This window comes from Odontesthes bonariensis, chromosome 5, assembly GCF_027942865.1.
Source record: "Odontesthes bonariensis isolate fOdoBon6 chromosome 5, fOdoBon6.hap1, whole genome shotgun sequence".
Classification (NCBI taxonomy): domain Eukaryota; kingdom Metazoa; phylum Chordata; class Actinopteri; order Atheriniformes; family Atherinopsidae; genus Odontesthes; species Odontesthes bonariensis.
In genome coordinates this window covers 2,987,875-3,007,324 of record NC_134510.1, presented here as the reverse complement: position 1 = coordinate 3,007,324, position 19,450 = coordinate 2,987,875, and the positions used below count along the sequence as shown (strand labels likewise).

Here is a 19,450-nt window from a genome sequence, read left to right as displayed (position 1 = left end):
TCTTGCCTGCAGTGAGACAATGTAGAATGATCAGAAGCCCCACAAACCCTGCACACTTTTTGAGAAGAGCGAGGCACTGTGGCTTGTGTCTTGAAGTTAGCTGGTACTTGTGTATGTTGTGTAACCAGTCTATCTAACAAGTTCACCAAACTCCTCATGCAGACATTGTCAACACTTGCAGTAGTCATGGGTACTAGAGATGGCACTGACGGTACACTGGTGTTCGGGACTGGTGCATTATCAGCTATAGGTACATGACACTGGGAATGGACTTTGTGCTCTACTGTGCTTGGCTTAGGTAGCCTAACGGCTGCAGCTCGAGTTTTCTTTTCCTGCATGTGCTCATCAAGCCTCTCTTGGATCTCACAAGCTGACCATTTCTCTGCAGACTTGAACTTGAAAACACTTGCAAGAGACTGGTCTGGGCAGTGTTTGATGAACATCATACTGACCTCATGGCCTGGGTCATCAATGCTTCGGCCTTGTCTTTTCAAACATTCATCTGCCACATCAACTGTTTTGTTCAGCCTTATCCAATACTCCATAGCGTCTTCACCTGGCATGGGCAATGTGTTGTAAAAATCTGCCAAAGGCATGCTTGAGTATGACAGTTCACTAAAGTGTTGTTTCAGAATATCAAAGATCACATGGGGATTTGCAGTGTGGTTGATAGATGTGTTGTTTCGCAGCTTTATCCTCACCACATCCCCTGCCTTGCCCATAAGCCTTGCCAGGACTTCTTGTGAATGCTCATGAACTGGAATAGCTCGCTTCTTTAAGTACAGAGTCATTAGATTTTCCCACTCATGAACTGTGAATTTGTCTGAGCTATCACCCCTGAAGATGGGAGGCTCCTTTGCATCAGACTGCATGACAACCTTGACGTTAGGCATTGTCATCTCTGAGGGCTGTACAGGAGTACTGGAGTTGTGTGTGCTCCTGTCAGATTGCAGTTTAGCTGTAATGGATTCACCTAGCTTTTCAGCTAACTGTTCAATGAGTGATCCCAAGTCTGGACTCTTCTCAAATTGACTTGGCATGGTACGATCTACATAACGTGTAGAGGTAAGCTGTGGGGTGTGTAATGCTGTGACATTAGGCCCTGGTGTTCTGGACTCTAAGGGTTGAATGAACAATCCCCTCCCCACACCAAACTGGCCCCCGACAGAGTCACTCTCAGCAATATTACCCCCACCCTCAACAAAATATGTGTAACCCTCTGCCATATTTCAGTCACACCATGCACAGAAAAATATTTGAGAGAGAAAAAAAACAAACACAGCTAATAAAATTAAATCTGAATGGTTAAATAGGAATAGCACCAAATAACAGATCTGGATAATCACATCAACCAGCAATCAATTGCATCAGTATATCACTCTCTAAGGTGCTGTTATATTGACAGAGACAAAAAAAAATAAACATCACCCGATTGCAGTCCAAGGGAATACCTGACTATAGCGAATGGTGAGTGAATGCAGCTTCCCACGGTGAACGAGCTGACGTCGATCTTCAGACCAATCCTTGAAAGGTCACGGCACCATTGTAACGGGCGTGCATTTTCCTTTGCAGTTTTTATATTAGTTTGCATGCACGTCCGTTAACCCTTGTATATTCTGCGTTGTGTTCTGTTGTGTTGAATGAAGAAAGACTCGGACCACGACCAGCTGCTGGTTGCTCTTTTACTGGAGGCAAGATGATGGATTTGTCTGTACAAGTCAACAGAAAAGCACATAAGGCGCTGCAACATGCAGTCTCCTCCACATAGCACACAGGTCTCAAGCTCCTCCTCTCAGCTAGTCTGGCGCGAACTGCATATAAATACATCACTGATACACTCTTTTAGTATCAACAGCAAAAATACTTTTAAATAAAAAATATGAAAATGAATTACATGAATTATAAAATACTCAATGTATTTCATAATATGAATTTCTTTAACAAGCCTAATGCAACCAGTGTAAATACATGTAAACACTATGCCCAATGAATTATAATAAACATAACGCACATACCTGTACAAGTCAACAGAAAAGCACATAAGGCGCTGCAACATGCAGTCTCCTCCACATAGCACACAGGTCTCAAGCTCCTGTTAGCAGATAAGAAAACCCTGTAGACTGGCATGTGGAAACTTTGTCTACTTGTAAAAAGTCTGTTTACAGAGTTCATATTCGACCGACACATTAACTGCATGTTCACAGCCTAAAACCTAACATTTATACACGCATAAAACAAGTTTACATTGCTCAAAAACCGAAATAAATGTTCAAAAATGAGGACCAAAACAATACATTACCTCCTCTCAGCTAGTCTGGCGCGAACTGAGAGAAGCACCGTAATGACGGCATAAAGCCTGCGACCTCTTAAAGCGACAGTACAGGTATTAACACTGTGGTCTGAATACAACACCTAGGCATAGATATGGGCAATAAAACATATATAAACCATATAGAAAACAATATTGATCAGGATTTGGTGACATTTTATATGTTAACATAAATATATAATTTCAACCTGGTTACATACACCCCTCCTAAAATTCACCAACATCCTGATAATGGAAAGTCTCAAGACTAAAAAGAGCGTACAATGTCTAACACTGACAATCTGGCACAAATGAACCAAAGGACCTAGTCCACAGTCAACTTAAAAGTTACCTCACATACAAGGTTCAGGGAAGAAAGAGGTTGATCAGGCCTCTGAATCCCCTTAGCTTAATGCGACGCCTGGTACGCCACACAACACTTGGCCCACAATACTTGTCCCATAGACATTTGCACGTTTTTAATGCTCATAACTCAGTCCAAAAAAAATAAAAAAACATGTCCCAACCATCAAAATTCATCTCTGCAAAGCAAGGAGAGATTGAGCACGGCTCCCAAATAAAATGTTTGAACCCCTCAAAAGTGGTTTCTGAACCATGGATTCTATCAGTCTGTTCACTGATTTCACTACTCTCCCTGCACGTGTTCTAACATGACCATCAGCTGTAGTGTGTACGTGCGGGTCAGTGTGAACCAAAGCGTTAGCATGCGGTGAGTGTGAGGGATCTGACTGTGGTGCAGGTGAGATGGATGGACAGTCAGCATTGGCACCAGCAGGATCGTGCACTGATTGAGACTGGACCAGCTCTTCTGAATCAGCCGACTCAGATTCAGGTGGGGCTTCAGGTGACAAAACTCCAAGCCTTTCTCCATCTCTGGGATCAGACAGGATCTGTGCACTGTCGTCTTGAGTCAACATCTCAGACACTGAGGCTGCATCATCACCACAGTCGCAGTCCTCCTGATCAGACTCGTCGCTGGTCAAAGACTGATCATTTGCATGGGCATCCTGGCTCTCGTCCATCCCAGGTAGTGGCAAGAAGTTGACTTCCAACAAAAGATTTCTGTGCACAACTTTTGTGTGTCCCTCTGCATCCTGTATTTTGTAGACATGGATATTGGGGTTTGCACCAACAACTGTGTACACTCCATCCTCCCATTTGTCGGCCAACTTCTTCTTCCCTCGTTCTCCCTTATTTGCTACCAAAACACGATCTCCCATGGACAGGTAGGTACCCTTGACACGTCTGTTATATTGCCGGGCCTGGTGCTGCTGCTCAGTGGAAGAATGTTTCTGAGCGATTTCCATTGCACTTTTGAGGCAGGCAAGCAGGGACTTGGCGTATGAGTCATAGTCAGCAACTCTTGGATCGTTCAAAACCTGCTTGAACAGAATATCCACCGGCAACCTTGGTACACGGCCAAACATCAAGAAGAAGGGCGCATAACCCGTAGTCTCATGAACTGTGGCGTTATAGGCAAACGTGAGGGTCTGGATTTGTTGTGGCCACCGGTGTTTTTCTTTAAGGGGAAGGGTACGAAGCATGTTGCCCAAGGTGCGATTGAATCGCTCTGTTCCCCCATTGCCCATGGGATGGTAAGCTGTTGTGTGAGATTTTGCAACACCGGCCAGATGAAGGAGCTCTGCAATCAAGTTGCTCTCGAAATTGGTGCCCTGATCAGAATGTAGTCTCTGAGGGAAACCGTAAACACAGAACACATTGTCCCAGAGCTTTTTGGCAACCTGTTTCGCCGTCTGATTGGCACAAGGGAATGCATGAGCAAGTTTGGTGAAATGATCGGTGACCACTAGGACATCCACAGACCGCTGCTTGTTGTCCTCCGCCGACCAAAAATCCATGCACACTAACTCCATCGGGGCAGAGCTCTTGATGCTTTCCAGGGGTGCACGGGCAGCAGGTTCTGGTGACTTTCCAAACACACATCTCTGACAGCATCTGACATGTGCCCTCACATCCCTCTCCATATCAGGCCAGTAAAATCGCTGCCTTGCCAATGAAAGAGTACGGTCTTGACCCTGATGACCTGCCAGATTGTGAATGCCTAACAGTGCCTTTTCCTTTAGACTCAGAGGCAACACATATTGAGATCTTCTCTGCTTGGATACGGGATCTCTTGTCACCCGATACAACACTCCATCATGGACTTCCAGCTTGTCCCATTGCTTGAACAACCTGAGGACTTTCGAGTCAGCGCCATGCCTTTCACGCCTGGATGGTCGCTTCCTGGCTGCAACGAAGGGCAGCACCTTAGAGATGCAGGGGTCTTGCTCTTGGCTCAGCTGCAGCTCCTGGGCAGAGAACATAGGACTTGAAGCTTCCTGACCACTCGACAGCTGCTGGACATGATGGGCCAGACAGAGCGCTCTGGACTCCGCTGCATCAAGCCAGTCACAGTGTGCCTGACAAAGAGCTCTGATCTCGGCTGAATCACACGCCACCATAGGTGCTGGATGGCTCCCTGATCTGTAGCTTTGAGACTGGCAGCTGACTCTGAAAACATCCTGCACAGAGACCTCCTCTATCCCATTAGCTTCCTGCATCAGAGTGGGATATGATTCCTTCAGCAGTCTCTGACCGATGGGTTTTGCAAAGAGATCGCGACTCAAGGCGTCAGCCACCACATTTCTTTTTCCGGGCAGGTGTTTGAGATCAAAGGAGTAAGATGCAAGCTTAGACACCCAGCGGATTTCACATGCGTCAAGCTTTGGTTTCGTTAGGAGGTAAGTGAGTGGATTATTATCCGTCCAGATGGTGAAGCTACGGCCTTTCAGCCAGTGACTGAACTTTTCACATACGCTCCACTTCAAAGCCATGAATTCCAGTCTGTGAGCTGGATATTTCCGTTGTGACGCACTGAGGGTCTTGCTTGCAAAAGCAACAGGTCTGGCCTTGAACTCTCCTTGTGGCACTTGAGAGAGCACGGCTCCAAGTCCGTCCAATGACGCATCAACTGATAGGATGAATGGCTCGTCAAAGTTCGGATGGGCCAGCACAACACATTCCAACAGCATGGTTTTCAACTCATCAAAAGCCTTTTCACCTTCCGCTGACCAGTCTGCAGGGGTAAGCTTACGATAAGCACCTAGAAGCTTCCTATCCTTAGCTGACCGTCCCCGTCTCTTCTGTCCAGCTGTGAGTGCGAACAAGGGCTTTGCTATGGAGGAACAGTTTGGGATGAAATGCTGGTAGTAAAATACCATGCCAAGAAATGACTTGATTCTCCGAAGAGAAGGCGTGCACTCATCATCCTCCATGAGGTCTCGCACTGTCATCTTTGTGATAACCTCCACTTTGGCAGGATCGACGGCAACACCCTCACCATTAATGACATGGCCAAGGAACCCGACTTGTTCCCGAAGCAGATGGCACTTCTTAGGGGCCAGTTTCAAGTTGTTCTCTCGCAACCTCTGAAACACTGTGTGGAGTCTGGATAGGGCCTCATCCTCTGACGATGCGAAGACCAGAAGATCGTCAAGATAACACAGGAGTTTCGTGAAGTTCATGTCCCCAAAGATCCCAATCATCATCCTCATGAAGGACGCTGGGCTGTTACACAGTCCCTGTGGCATGCGATTGTATTCATGCAGTCCAAGGGGAGTCGTGAAAGCCGTGTATTTCTTGTCGTCTTCATGCATTGGGATGTTGAAGAAGCCGGAAGTGAGGTCCATCGTGCTGAAGAGGCAATTGCCACCAAGAGCAGCCAAACAATCGGACTGGTGCGGCAAGGGATGGGCGTCCTTTAAGGTTCGGGCATTCAGCCATCTGAAATCCGTACAGATCCGTAACCCACCGTCTTTCTTCCATACCATCACCAGTGGCGAAGCATACTCGCTTGAAGACTTCCTGATGATCCCTTTTTCCTCCATTTCAGTGAGAACTTGCCTCAGCTTCTGATAATGGGCAGGAGGGACCCTCCTGTATGGCAGGCGAAAAGGGCGATCATCGGTGAGATGAATGCGGTGTGTGTAACCCCTGACCTCACCACAGTCCAACGAGTGCTTGGAGAAGATGTCTTGATATTCAATTAGCAGCTGTGTGAGCCGAGACTTACAGTCTTCACTGACCTGACATGAGTCTATGTCAATGTCACTTAAGCCTAACTCTGACAGGTTCTTCGCCAACTGATCGGCAAGAGAGGCACTAGGCGAGGTGTCGGGTTGCTGTTTCAGTGTGTCAGGTTGTTTCTCTGAAGCCACATGTAGGCCCTGGAAAGCGTCTAGATCCTCGATTGCCAAGCATGGAAAGACATCAGCCATTTTGCTATTCCTCTTCAATGTGACAGCTTTGTCAGATGGGTTCACAACTGTCATCGGTACCCATCTATCACCCCAGAGAGGTGTGACAAGACGACCCACTAGAACACCTCGTGGCATGGCTTTGGAGTTGGTTGGCTCTACAACAACTGTGCTTCCAGGTGACATCGGCACGTTAGCAGGAAGTCTACCCCAAACTAAATGTTCATGCCTGGGTAGGAGTGTCACTGCTTGGGTGAGCTTGACAGTGCCTATCTTGTCAGGAACCTCACTCCCTCTCCAGCGCTCAACATTGGTGAACATCGACAAGAATTGTTCAATATCGGGGTCAGTCTGATGCTCAGGTCTGGATGCCATGTTCCAATAGTCATTATCACCCTTCAGAGCACGAATCACGTGTTTGATGATATTTGAGCCCAAGATGAGATCGTCATGCTGACCAGGCACAACTAAGGTCGGTACGACACAGCGAACGCCGTAAAGCTGCATCTCCAAGTCATAGAAACCCTCAGGTCGAGTCTGCAGACCACCACAGCCAATCAAAACAACATTTTCTTTAGGGTGCTGCTTCTCAGGCAAAACTCCTGCAGAGCTGAGTTTCTCTACTGCATGCTCGCTGATGCTACATGCCATAGAGCCAGAGTCCAACATGCCTTTAAGCTGCACACTGTGATTGACAAGGACAGGAGCATAAAATAACTCACTGAAGGCTGTGATCTTCTGTGTGGCTTGAATGACTATCTGGGTCCCCTTAGGTGCTTTGGCACAGCAGTCCTCATATAAACGAGCTAGGTCGTGTGCATCAGAGAGGGATTCATCCACAATACCCACACCGCCCCTCTCCAGGTGTGGGTTTTCTAGTTTAACTGTTGGTTCTGTCCACCAGCGCTGTTGGCAGGCGGAGAGCGGCGCTGGTTGGTCTGATTAGGGCAGTCCCTCTTCCAGTGACCAGGCGATAGGCACTTTAAACACCTGTTCTCTTGCCTGCAGTGAGACAATGTAGAATGATCAGAAGCCCCACAAACCCTGCACACTTTTTGAGAAGAGCGAGGCACTGTGGCTTGTGTCTTGAAGTTAGCTGGTACTTGTGTATGTTGTGTAACCAGTCTATCTAACAAGTTCACCAAACTCCTCATGCAGACATTGTCAACACTTGCAGTAGTCATGGGTACTAGAGATGGCACTGACGGTACACTGGTGTTCGGGACTGGTGCATTATCAGCTATAGGTACATGACACTGGGAATGGACTTTGTGCTCTACTGTGCTTGGCTTAGGTAGCCTAACGGCTGCAGCTCGAGTTTTCTTTTCCTGCATGTGCTCATCAAGCCTCTCTTGGATCTCACAAGCTGACCATTTCTCTGCAGACTTGAACTTGAAAACACTTGCAAGAGACTGGTCTGGGCAGTGTTTGATGAACATCATACTGACCTCATGGCCTGGGTCATCAATGCTTCGGCCTTGTCTTTTCAAACATTCATCTGCCACATCAACTGTTTTGTTCAGCCTTATCCAATACTCCATAGCGTCTTCACCTGGCATGGGCAATGTGTTGTAAAAATCTGCCAAAGGCATGCTTGAGTATGACAGTTCACTAAAGTGTTGTTTCAGAATATCAAAGATCACATGGGGATTTGCAGTGTGGTTGATAGATGTGTTGTTTCGCAGCTTTATCCTCACCACATCCCCTGCCTTGCCCATAAGCCTTGCCAGGACTTCTTGTGAATGCTCATGAACTGGAATAGCTCGCTTCTTTAAGTACAGAGTCATTAGATTTTCCCACTCATGAACTGTGAATTTGTCTGAGCTATCACCCCTGAAGATGGGAGGCTCCTTTGCATCAGACTGCATGACAACCTTGACGTTAGGCATTGTCATCTCTGAGGGCTGTACAGGAGTACTGGAGTTGTGTGTGCTCCTGTCAGATTGCAGTTTAGCTGTAATGGATTCACCTAGCTTTTCAGCTAACTGTTCAATGAGTGATCCCAAGTCTGGACTCTTCTCAAATTGACTTGGCATGGTACGATCTACATAACGTGTAGAGGTAAGCTGTGGGGTGTGTAATGCTGTGACATTAGGCCCTGGTGTTCTGGACTCTAAGGGTTGAATGAACAATCCCCTCCCCACACCAAACTGGCCCCCGACAGAGTCACTCTCAGCAATATTACCCCCACCCTCAACAAAATATGTGTAACCCTCTGCCATATTTCAGTCACACCATGCACAGAAAAATATTTGAGAGAGAAAAAAAACAAACACAGCTAATAAAATTAAATCTGAATGGTTAAATAGGAATAGCACCAAATAACAGATCTGGATAATCACATCAACCAGCAATCAATTGCATCAGTATATCACTCTCTAAGGTGCTGTTATATTGACAGAGACAAAAAAAAATAAACATCACCCGATTGCAGTCCAAGGGAATACCTGACTATAGCGAATGGTGAGTGAATGCAGCTTCCCACGGTGAACGAGCTGACGTCGATCTTCAGACCAATCCTTGAAAGGTCACGGCACCATTGTAACGGGCGTGCATTTTCCTTTGCAGTTTTTATATTAGTTTGCATGCACGTCCGTTAACCCTTGTATATTCTGCGTTGTGTTCTGTTGTGTTGAATGAAGAAAGACTCGGACCACGACCAGCTGCTGGTTGCTCTTTTACTGGAGGCAAGATGATGGATTTGTCTGTACAAGTCAACAGAAAAGCACATAAGGCGCTGCAACATGCAGTCTCCTCCACATAGCACACAGGTCTCAAGCTCCTCCTCTCAGCTAGTCTGGCGCGAACTGCATATAAATACATGACTGATACACTCTTTTAGTATCAACAGCAAAAATACTTTTAAATAAAAAATATGAAAATGAATTACATGAATTATAAAATACTCAATGTATTTCATAATATGAATTTCTTTAACAAGCCTAATGCAACCAGTGTAAATACATGTAAACACTATGCCCAATGAATTATAATAAACATAACGCACATACCTGTACAAGTCAACAGAAAAGCACATAAGGCGCTGCAACATGCAGTCTCCTCCACATAGCACACAGGTCTCAAGCTCCTGTTAGCAGATAAGAAAACCCTGTAGACTGGCATGTGGAAACTTTGTCTACTTGTAAAAAGTCTGTTTACAGAGTTCATATTCGACCGACACATTAACTGCATGTTCACAGCCTAAAACCTAACATTTATACACGCATAAAACAAGTTTACATTGCTCAAAAACCGAAATAAATGTTCAAAAATGAGGACCAAAACAATACATTACCTCCTCTCAGCTAGTCTGGCGCGAACTGAGAGAAGCACCGTAATGACGGCATAAAGCCTGCGACCTCTTAAAGCGACAGTACAGGTATTAACACTGTGGTCTGAATACAACACCTAGGCATAGATATGGGCAATAAAACATATATAAACCATATAGAAAACAATATTGATCAGGATTTGGTGACATTTTATATGTTAACATAAATATATAATTTCAACCTGGTTACAGGTACGTGCCATTGACTGAGCGGTCTGTGCTCGTTTTTTATTTTTATTTAATTAGATTGGAGATACTAATCAATACTGAGGGGGGGGCTGGTCCCGGGGAAAATTGCCAGGGCCGATTTTTTTTTCCCAGTCCGACCCTGAACTACATGTTCAATTGCGTTCTGATGTCGGCTCAACGCCAGTCTGAATTCACTGTGGCCGTGCGTGGGCGTTGTTGTTGCGCTCCTGTTTGCTCGTTGTGTGTATTAGTATTAATGGCGACTAGAAAGGGGCAAACGTGATCTGGGCTTCGCGTTCAATTTATGCACCGATGATTATACAGAGTGGATTAAACTGTGCAGGCTATTCGAGATGTCTCCGAATGCCTACTTTAAAGGAAGCGTGATGTGTTTGCCAGGGCTGCCTAAACGAGTTGCCAACCGTCCCTTGAAATAATGGAATCGTCACGTATTTAGGAACAAAAGGACAGTTCCTTATTGGGCTGAAACGGGGCCCACAATTCGGTTAAAATTCAGAAAATTGCATCTAAGAAATACCAAATTTTCTGGGGGAGGACCCCCAGACCCCCCGCTAGGGGGCCCCCTCTACTCATTTAAATGCCCGTCCAATAGCTTGTCTCTGCCGCCGGGTCTGTTTTACAGACCTTTCTAGAAATGCGCATGACTTGCCATTCTGAAGCAGGTTGAGATGAATCAAAATTAAGCAAATACCGGAGACAGCAGTAAACATCAAAAAAGCGGTGAGGGGGGTTCTAAAACATTGCAGACGACTCATAAAAGAGGCTTAATGTTGAAAATACCGCAGTTCTCCTTCAAGAAAAGAAGCAGGAGGATAATCGGATCAGTCGTACGACGCTTCCTATTTGGAAAGGGAAGCAGGGTCTCCGTTGAGGTGGCGCGACCTCCGGGGGGGCCACTTGTTGACGTTATGAGAAAGAAATGTGGGGAAAGAAGTTTAAAATATCTAAATGTTTGGATGAATGAGTTTGGGTTCCCAATAGGGGGATCCTTTATTTTAAAAGACATATCAAAGTTAGAAGAAAAACTGAAGAAAAGGGAACGGGAAATAATAAGACAGAACAAAATTCAAAGAGATTGTTTACAAATGTGGAGGACAGAGGCAGAGACACGAGGTGAGAGATATACACAGATACCGATTCCATTTACATGCGAAGGAGTTGAAACCAATGGCGAGTGGATTATGTGGACTCCACACACACGGGGAACAACAGGGGAGGGACATGGCCGTTACAGGAAACAAAAGAAAATTCCAAGAAAAGTGTGTTTCACCTGTGGCCAAAGCGGACACTGGACACGTGACAGTCCCAGAAACACCTCATCGACACCAGCAGATAAATCGGACTGACAGTGGTTTGGAGGCTGCCAGAAGGAAATGGACTCCTGCTGATGAGCCAAACCAACTTGCAAAGAAGGTACTGTCCTATTCAAATTTGTACACGGGTCACATTCAAGCTTCAAATACGCATTCTTGCTCTCTGAAGTCTGTTCTATTAACTTGATAGGTAGAGACTGGATTTGCAAATTAGGCTTTGTCTAATCTCAACGCACCAACTCCTTCACACACCTCGTCTATCACACCCTGAACATGACTTTTGCTAACCAATGGAAATTGCAAACTTTAACACGCTTCTGAGTTTGTTTCAGCTAAGAAAAGCAAACGACTTTAGGACACCAGAGGACCTGGAATGCATTCCTTATGTGCCACCTGATGAATCATATGAGGAAGGCTGGTTAAAGGAGAGGTTTGACAAACTTGCATTGAAACACATTTATTGGACACAACATAAATGTGCTGCACTAGTCTCATTCAGGCCCACACATCCCACTAGAAAAACACACATCAGATAGTTGGGAAGATTTAAGCCCCGTTATGAAATCATGTAAGCGTGCAGCCGATTAGCAAGAAAATCTGATCAATCTGTTTTCCTTTTTCTCACCTACACTGCAGTGGTACAAGAAAGAAAGAAAAAAAAAAAAGAAAAAGTGATATCTGTGTGCACACCCAAAGGAAAATCCAGCTGGTAACTGAAAGCACTTCTAAAAAACTTTTGTTGTTTGTCCAAAGAAAACACTGTACTCAAACAGCCTTACAGGAGGTCCCCAAGTCACTGTGGGCTGTCGGTAAGTATGATGTTTTTCAAAGTTTGCGAAAATGTTGTCATCACTCCAAAATCAGACTTTAAACTTTGTAATTCAGTTAAACAAGAAGCCATCGATAGAATACCACCATTCTTTGAGTCTCTTAAGACAGCAGGAGTCATTGTCCCAGATGATGATTCTCCAAAACGCACACTTTTATCTCCTGATAAGATGATCAGAGATAAAGATCAGCCAACACAGTGGCGTGTTTTTCAGGGTCTGCAAGCAGGTGATGCAGCCAATTAATACAAAATTTGTTTCAGTGATCAACTTTTTCAGACACCTACTCTGAGGCTCCAGGTTTACACAGGAAGCTAATTCTGGTTTGCTTTCAACTTCAGCAGACGAGGCCATACATTCACACGTCTGTTTCAAGAATACTGTGAAAGCCTCACCATTTGCAATGAAGCGCTCAGACAGTCTTGAATCCTTTGTTTTCTCTCCAGACACTACTTCGTTACAATATGCTGATGACCTAAAGATTTGCATCCCACTTTGCAGGTCTATTCTGATGTAACTCTCCTGGTCCCACATGCTGTGTCCAGAATTTCACTTGAACAAAAGACTTCCCAGCTCTTCACAGCATGATGGCTACAATACAACACAATGCTTTTAGATAATCTGATGACAAACCCATTTTTCCATCATGACAAAAATTTCAGGTCTTATGCCATTTTGACTCCCAAAGTCAGTCGTTAGTTGCAAATGCCTTGCTCACACTAACAACTCAGATCCTGTCTCTGTCTAGGAAATGCAGGCGCGGATGCCGCTGCAAACAGAGCGACACTCCAACACACTGCCACTGATCCTTTATTTGTATCAATTCCTGTTACTATTCCCAACTTTCTTACAGCATCACAGCCCTTCGCTACACCACAGGAAAAGATGCTGCAGTGCCACACAAAAGGAAGCTGTGTGGTGTGGACCTGACGATAAATCTTTCCTGCCTAAACATTTCTTTCCTCACTTTGCATAACTGACACATGGGTTGAACCATGTGTCAAAAGGGGGAAATAGTGATGCCATAACCCAACACTGTTTTCACTAAAGGATTTTCAGATTTTCTTCAAGTTTCGTCAATCATGAATGGTTTGTGCAACGCATAACAGGTAAAACAAAACGATCACACCCACTCACCCACCACAGACAGACCATTTGAACACCTGATGATAGATTTAATAATTGCTTAGTAATAGATCGACATGTGGTCGAACTGAACTGAATTTAAGTATTCCCAGCAAAATACCAAAAAGGCTCTGCTAACAGAGATTATTCCCAGAAGGGGAATACCAACTAGACTGAGCAGCGATAATGGCTCTCACTTTGTCAATTCTGCAATAACCCAAATTAATACATTTCTTGCTATTAACCTCAAACAACATTGTTTATCACACCCTACCAGAAAATGACACTCTAAAATCAAATTAGCGTAGTGTTGTGAGGAAACAGGACTGCCATGGACAAAAGCCTATTGTCCTTATGCATATTAGAATAAGGAAAACATCTAACATACACATGACACCCTTTGCAATTCTTTTAGACACAGAGTCTGTAACCAGGCCACTCCATTCCACTCACACAAGGAAATATGTTACAATATTGCAAAACTTATTCTGTCTCTCTGTGTCAGCAGGTAAAATCACCATCAGCTTCACGCCATGACTTCCAGCCTGACGACTGAGTGGTGGTGGAGGGCCTGAGAAGGAAGCAGCGGCATTCCAAATGGTGACGAGATCCATTCCAGGGCCTTCTGATGACGCATACCGCTGTGAAGATGGCAGAGAACGACGCGGGTTCACGCCAACCACTGAAGGAAGATTCCCGAGCCATTTTTTTTTACTTTTTTTACTTTTTTTAAGGTTGTTTCCTATTAGTGATTAATTATTAATCCAAAGAGAGGAATGTTATGGTAAATTCGATGTCTGCTAACCACTTGTCTTTTAAATGACACCTTGTTGTAGACCCAATGTCTGCAGACCATGTGTCTGTTGATTAACACATAGACAATAATCATTTGAATGACCATTGTTACCAGATTCTACACCCTTCTCCAAAGCGTGAGACTTTCCCCCGGGGGGTGTGGCAATGAGACAGTTGAAGAATACACACCTGAAAAAAAAATCAAGCCCCTTCCTCCTGTATAAATGCTTTTGATTTCCTTTGTCCTGGGTCTTTCTTCACCATGAACGCTGACTGGTGCTGTCTGACCCTTTTGCAGAAGAAAATAAACACGTGGCCGGCCGGCAGAAACATTGAAAGTCTCTATTTCACTTCTCATCAGATGTAAAAGGAAGGTAAGCAAAATCTTAATAGGGAGTTCAGACAAAATTTCCACGACAATACAGACAAGTTATTCTTCACTCAGGAGGATAATTGAGATTTTTGACAGAGATAATTTTATACCAATGAGGACTAATTTATGAATGAATATGTTGATTTGAGCTAATAAATGACTTAATTTATTACATAGTGTTATTAGGGCAGAAATTTCTTGGGGAGAAATTTCTGCCCTAATAACAGTCTTGGTAGGTAGGTAATACTTTCAAGATTAACCTGAAACTTTGGAGTGAGGCTTGCAGAACTGAACATTTCTGATTGGTCCAGTATTTCCTCCATTTTATTTCCGCTTCTCGGCTCTCTTATCATGCCGGGTCTAACATCTGTCACAGCTTTAGGTTGTGGTATAAGAAAAGTTGTTCTTGTTTGCTCATTCAAACTCCTCCATCTGTGCAGCCAATCAAATGTGACACAGATGCACAAAACACCTGGAGGAGTAGGAAGTTAGCGTTAGACTAACACCAGACATTCTGGTAAATACTGTCACTGACTAACACACAATGTAGCTGCACTTGCTGTAAAATGATGAGGGATATATAACTGATTTTTTTTCTTAGTGACACCAATAGTCCTTTGAAATTTTCAAACGGTGTTTTCTGCATAGAATAATAATCAAATTTGATGTGGAGCTTTTGCACACAGAAACAATAAGTGGAGGAAAAGGAAATGACATATTTAGATCCTCTCTCTCCTATTGGATGTATTTGCTGTTCTGTGATCTTAACCAGTTCCTGCCTGTTAACAGTGGGTTGTTCCCAGCACTGTTTAGGGGGCTCTCTCTGTAACACTGGAAGGTATTGACCTTATCATTATTTTCATGTGAAAGAGCTCCATTCCCTCTATGATCTGTAATATTCTAATGAAAATTCAGTTCAAATATTCATAATAATAGTAATCTGTTTACCAGCACTGAGTCCAGTACACTAAACTGTCCAGTACTTAATTCATACACTAAAAATTCACCTCTAATTTCTTAATTCATACTGAATTTTCCACAAATTTTGTTAAAAGAAGTTTTTGTTATGTTCAACACCGATAAAGTTACCTTTTAGAGTGAAGTGGTCAGCATCAGTCAGTACTGTAAGAGCGTATTTGGACTCGTTTGTAATGGCTGCTTTCTTATGAGAAACATTTCCTGACTGTGAATCCCTTTTGTTTGGCCATTCAGCATAGCATCACTCACACTCATCGACCTTCCAACTGAAAGGTTCAGATCACAAACCAGTCCATCTGGTCAGATCAACGAAAGGTTGTGACCTTCAAATTGGTATTTGGCTCTCTCCTCCTAAATAACCACTCTTCCTTTCACACAGCTGCAGCAGATCAGAAAGCTATCCATCCCGCTTCACTGCGGCCGACCGACTTTTTCCTGAATAGTGTTATTTATGAAATAGCCTGATATAAGAGACCTATATTGAAGTGTGATAAGGTACACAAACTTTGAATGTAATTGCTATTTTCCACATTCACACTCAACCAACATGCAAAACTAAATGATTACAATTAATTGATTTCCAATTGGCTTGAATTGGACTTATTATCTAAGTGCCTTGAGATGACATTTGTTGTATTTGGCGCTATATAAATAAAAATGAATTGAATTGAATTGAATTAAATCTGACAGATATAATGTAGTTTTATGGAACTACTCACCTGCTTCCTTCTCTTTACTCCCATCAGGTACGATCCCATGGCCTCACAGTGTTATGACAAGCTGTAAAGTGAAGTAATGAATTTGCTTGCCTCATGGTCAGTCTATGTGATTGTGGGCCACAGGGTAGATGTTTCAGCAATGACTGCACACAGAGGGATCAGTGTGTTATACTGTATATGTATCTGAGCCATAAGTTCCTCTTTGTTTGCCTCACAACACAAATAATATTTATCTCGGAGCGCTCACAATGCTAAGCACATCTTTTACAAAACACAAGCATTACTGTCGGCGCCATCAATGAAATTAAAGACAAAAATGCAATCCTCCTTTCACAGCTGGTAAACTTTAATATGAGCCACGTCATTCCAGCTGTTTTCTTTGAAGCCTTTTGAATTGAACTAGTCATGAAAGGCAAGGATATTCCAGAAACTGTCATGTTCTGATTGGTGAAAGGAAAGTTTTTTCTGTAAAGTGGAGGCTATGAAGAGCATTGATGAATTTTGTTTTCATTCTTTGTTTGAAAGGGCTCTTTGACTTACATTACATGCAAATTGTGTGCCAAACTTAAGCAAGTGTGCTGGTGTGTGCGTTGTGTGCATATCCAGAGGTTATGGAGCCTATCCCAGTAGTCATTGCCGAAAGGCAGGCTGGACAGGACCCAGTCCATCACAGCTGGATTAAAGTCAATCCTCCCAAAACTAAAAAAAAAGGTAGAATGTTCACTCTGGACAAGGGATGAGAAGATTTTGGACAATTTCATGCTCCCAATTTTGTAGAAACAGTTTTGGGATGGCCCCTTCCTGTTCCAACATGACTGCGCACCAGTGCACAAAGCAAGCTCCATACAGACTGGATTGGTGAGGAAGAACTTGACTGGCCTGCACAGAGTCCTGATCTCAGCCTGATAGAACACCTTTGGGATGAATTAGAACAGAGACTATGAGCCAGGCCTTCTGTCCAACATCAGTGTCTGACCTCACAGATGAGCTTCTGGAAGAATGGTCAAAAACTCCCATAAACACTCCTAAAGCTTGTGGAAAGCTTGTCCAGAAGAGTTGAAGCTGTTATAGCTGCAAAGGGTGAGGGGGACATCATATTAAACCCTCTGGATTAAGAAAGGGATGTTACTGAAGTTCATGTGAGTAAAGCCAGTGAATACTTTTGGTAATCACAGCATGAAAAGAGGGATTTCTGGATGTATGTGGCCCCTTACATGTCCGCATACGTTAAGCCCCTGCATTTGCGGTGGTAAAAGTGAAAACTTGGCCCAAGTTGTCGCAAATTGACCTGGCAACTGCTCCCCCATGCCCCCCTCCCCTCCCCTACTTAGGAGAGCCTTTAATATGTAAATGCCAGTGATCAGGTCAGGAGCTGCCACAGTCATTTTCAAGTGGGGTGGGGTGAGGTGAGGTGGGGGGTGGGCAGGCCTGTTTCTACACGTTCATCACTATCACCTCCAACTCCAGCCAAGTTTGTTGCTGTGTTGTCTTGAAAAAGAAGAGGTGCACGCTGTCTGCTGGTGACAGGTGATGCATATCTGTTTTTTTTCTCCCAAACACCTCTTTTGTAATACCGCTTTTTGTGGGCAAAATTCAAGGATTCAAGGTTTCAAAGGTTTATTGTCATGTGTGCAGTTAGAAACGTGTTTCCCTGAACAATGAAATTATTTTCTTTGTTGCCCGCACTGGATGTCCAAATGTATAATAATAAAGATAAGATAAAGATAAAATAAGCATGCAGCAGCAATATTCTAAAAGGTTTCTTAAATAAAATAGAAATATAGAAATAAAAATATAGAAATCTGGCCTGTATACATAATGTGCAGTAGTGCGCTCAGTGTTTTATTGTGTATGGCTTAATTCGGTGTCACAATGGTCACAATATCGCCGAGGTCTTTTCTTTGTCCTTGCAGAGTCCATTTTTGTGTCAAAATAGTGCAAATTGCCAGCTGTGGTCAGACAACATTAAATAGCAAAAGGACGGGAGGTTGTCTCGCGAGTATTCCGTGTAATGACGTATACGCATATGATTGGTGGAGCTTAACGGCTCGCATAAGCTCTCGTTCAATCACGTATGAGAAACATTGTGTCGTGCAGTGTAAACAAAAAGTTTAAGGAGCAGATCTGGCGGCAGAAAGGCAGACAGAGTCCCGTGCTGTGAAAACTGCCCTGGTTTGCGGAATACAATGGCTGGAAGACGACTTGCTTTCAACTCCCCAGCAACTCTCTGCGGGTCTACAGGTTTGTGTGTTTTTTTCTACTTGCACATGACCATTTGATTGTTTAATTTTAGTCTTGTTGACACTGTACAGCACTTGGGACAGTTCTTGCTGATTTTAAATGTGCTGTATATTAAACTTACTTACTCACTTGCTTACAGGCAGATAAAATGAAAGTCCTGTTGAATGCTATGACCGGGATGTCTCGTATGGTGGCCAGCACTGTGGATACGGTCGTGGAGAGGGTGCTGGAGGGAATCGACCAGAGATTCGCTAGGTTGGAGGCAAGATGGCCGTCGAGAACGCACTGGAGTTACATTCCAGAGAAGTTGAAGAGCGCAAGAGAAGGCGGATACAGAATCCGAAAACCGCGGTAAGAGTAGGTTATTGACTGTGGCTTTAGGCTAAACTCAACTTAATTGTGTCCATCACGTGAAAACCAGTGTGAGTTGCTTTATTTAAAAAAATGTATTTCGTGTTTTCAATTTATAGGAAGCAGTTCGCCGCCTGCATAACTCACCGTGGCATTATAATCCAGGTCAAGGGTGAGAATAAGTGAATGTTCTCCCAATATCTAGTTGAGTTGGACCCGATGTTACGTTACGTCAATGCAGTTTTTTTTTATTAACCATAGGACTGTTGTTTTTACAGGCTACTGTCACCTCACAATATGGATGTAACGAGTCGCTTGAAGGAGGCGGTGTCAAACAGTCCGAACTTCAGAGAGGTAGACGGGGACACTATCGAGGGTGAGCGGCGCTGACTTTTACCACGGCTCTGGCACTGACACTTTTAAGCACTGGTCATTTTATTCATTCCTCTTGTTTGTTTTTTTTTAGCTGCGTGACGGACCTGTGTGCTGTGCTACAGGCGCGTCTTGAAGCCAACCCGAAATACTCACAGTCTCACCACAGAAGAGTGAAAGAGAGTAAGAACATATACGCTGTCCATATGACTTTCGTTACTTTATAGACA

General features: G+C 43.9%; 1 long non-coding RNA gene across 1 annotated transcript; it reads left to right on the top strand.

Moving 5' to 3' along the window:
* Positions 1–18,637: 18,637 nt before the first annotated feature.
* Positions 18,638–19,204, top strand: LOC142380633 (uncharacterized). Its single transcript, XR_012769840.1, has 3 exons — positions 18,638–18,848; positions 18,968–19,020; positions 19,127–19,204. It is a non-coding gene; the product is annotated as an uncharacterized LOC142380633 (long non-coding RNA).
* The last annotated feature ends 246 nt before the right edge of the window (positions 19,205–19,450 follow it).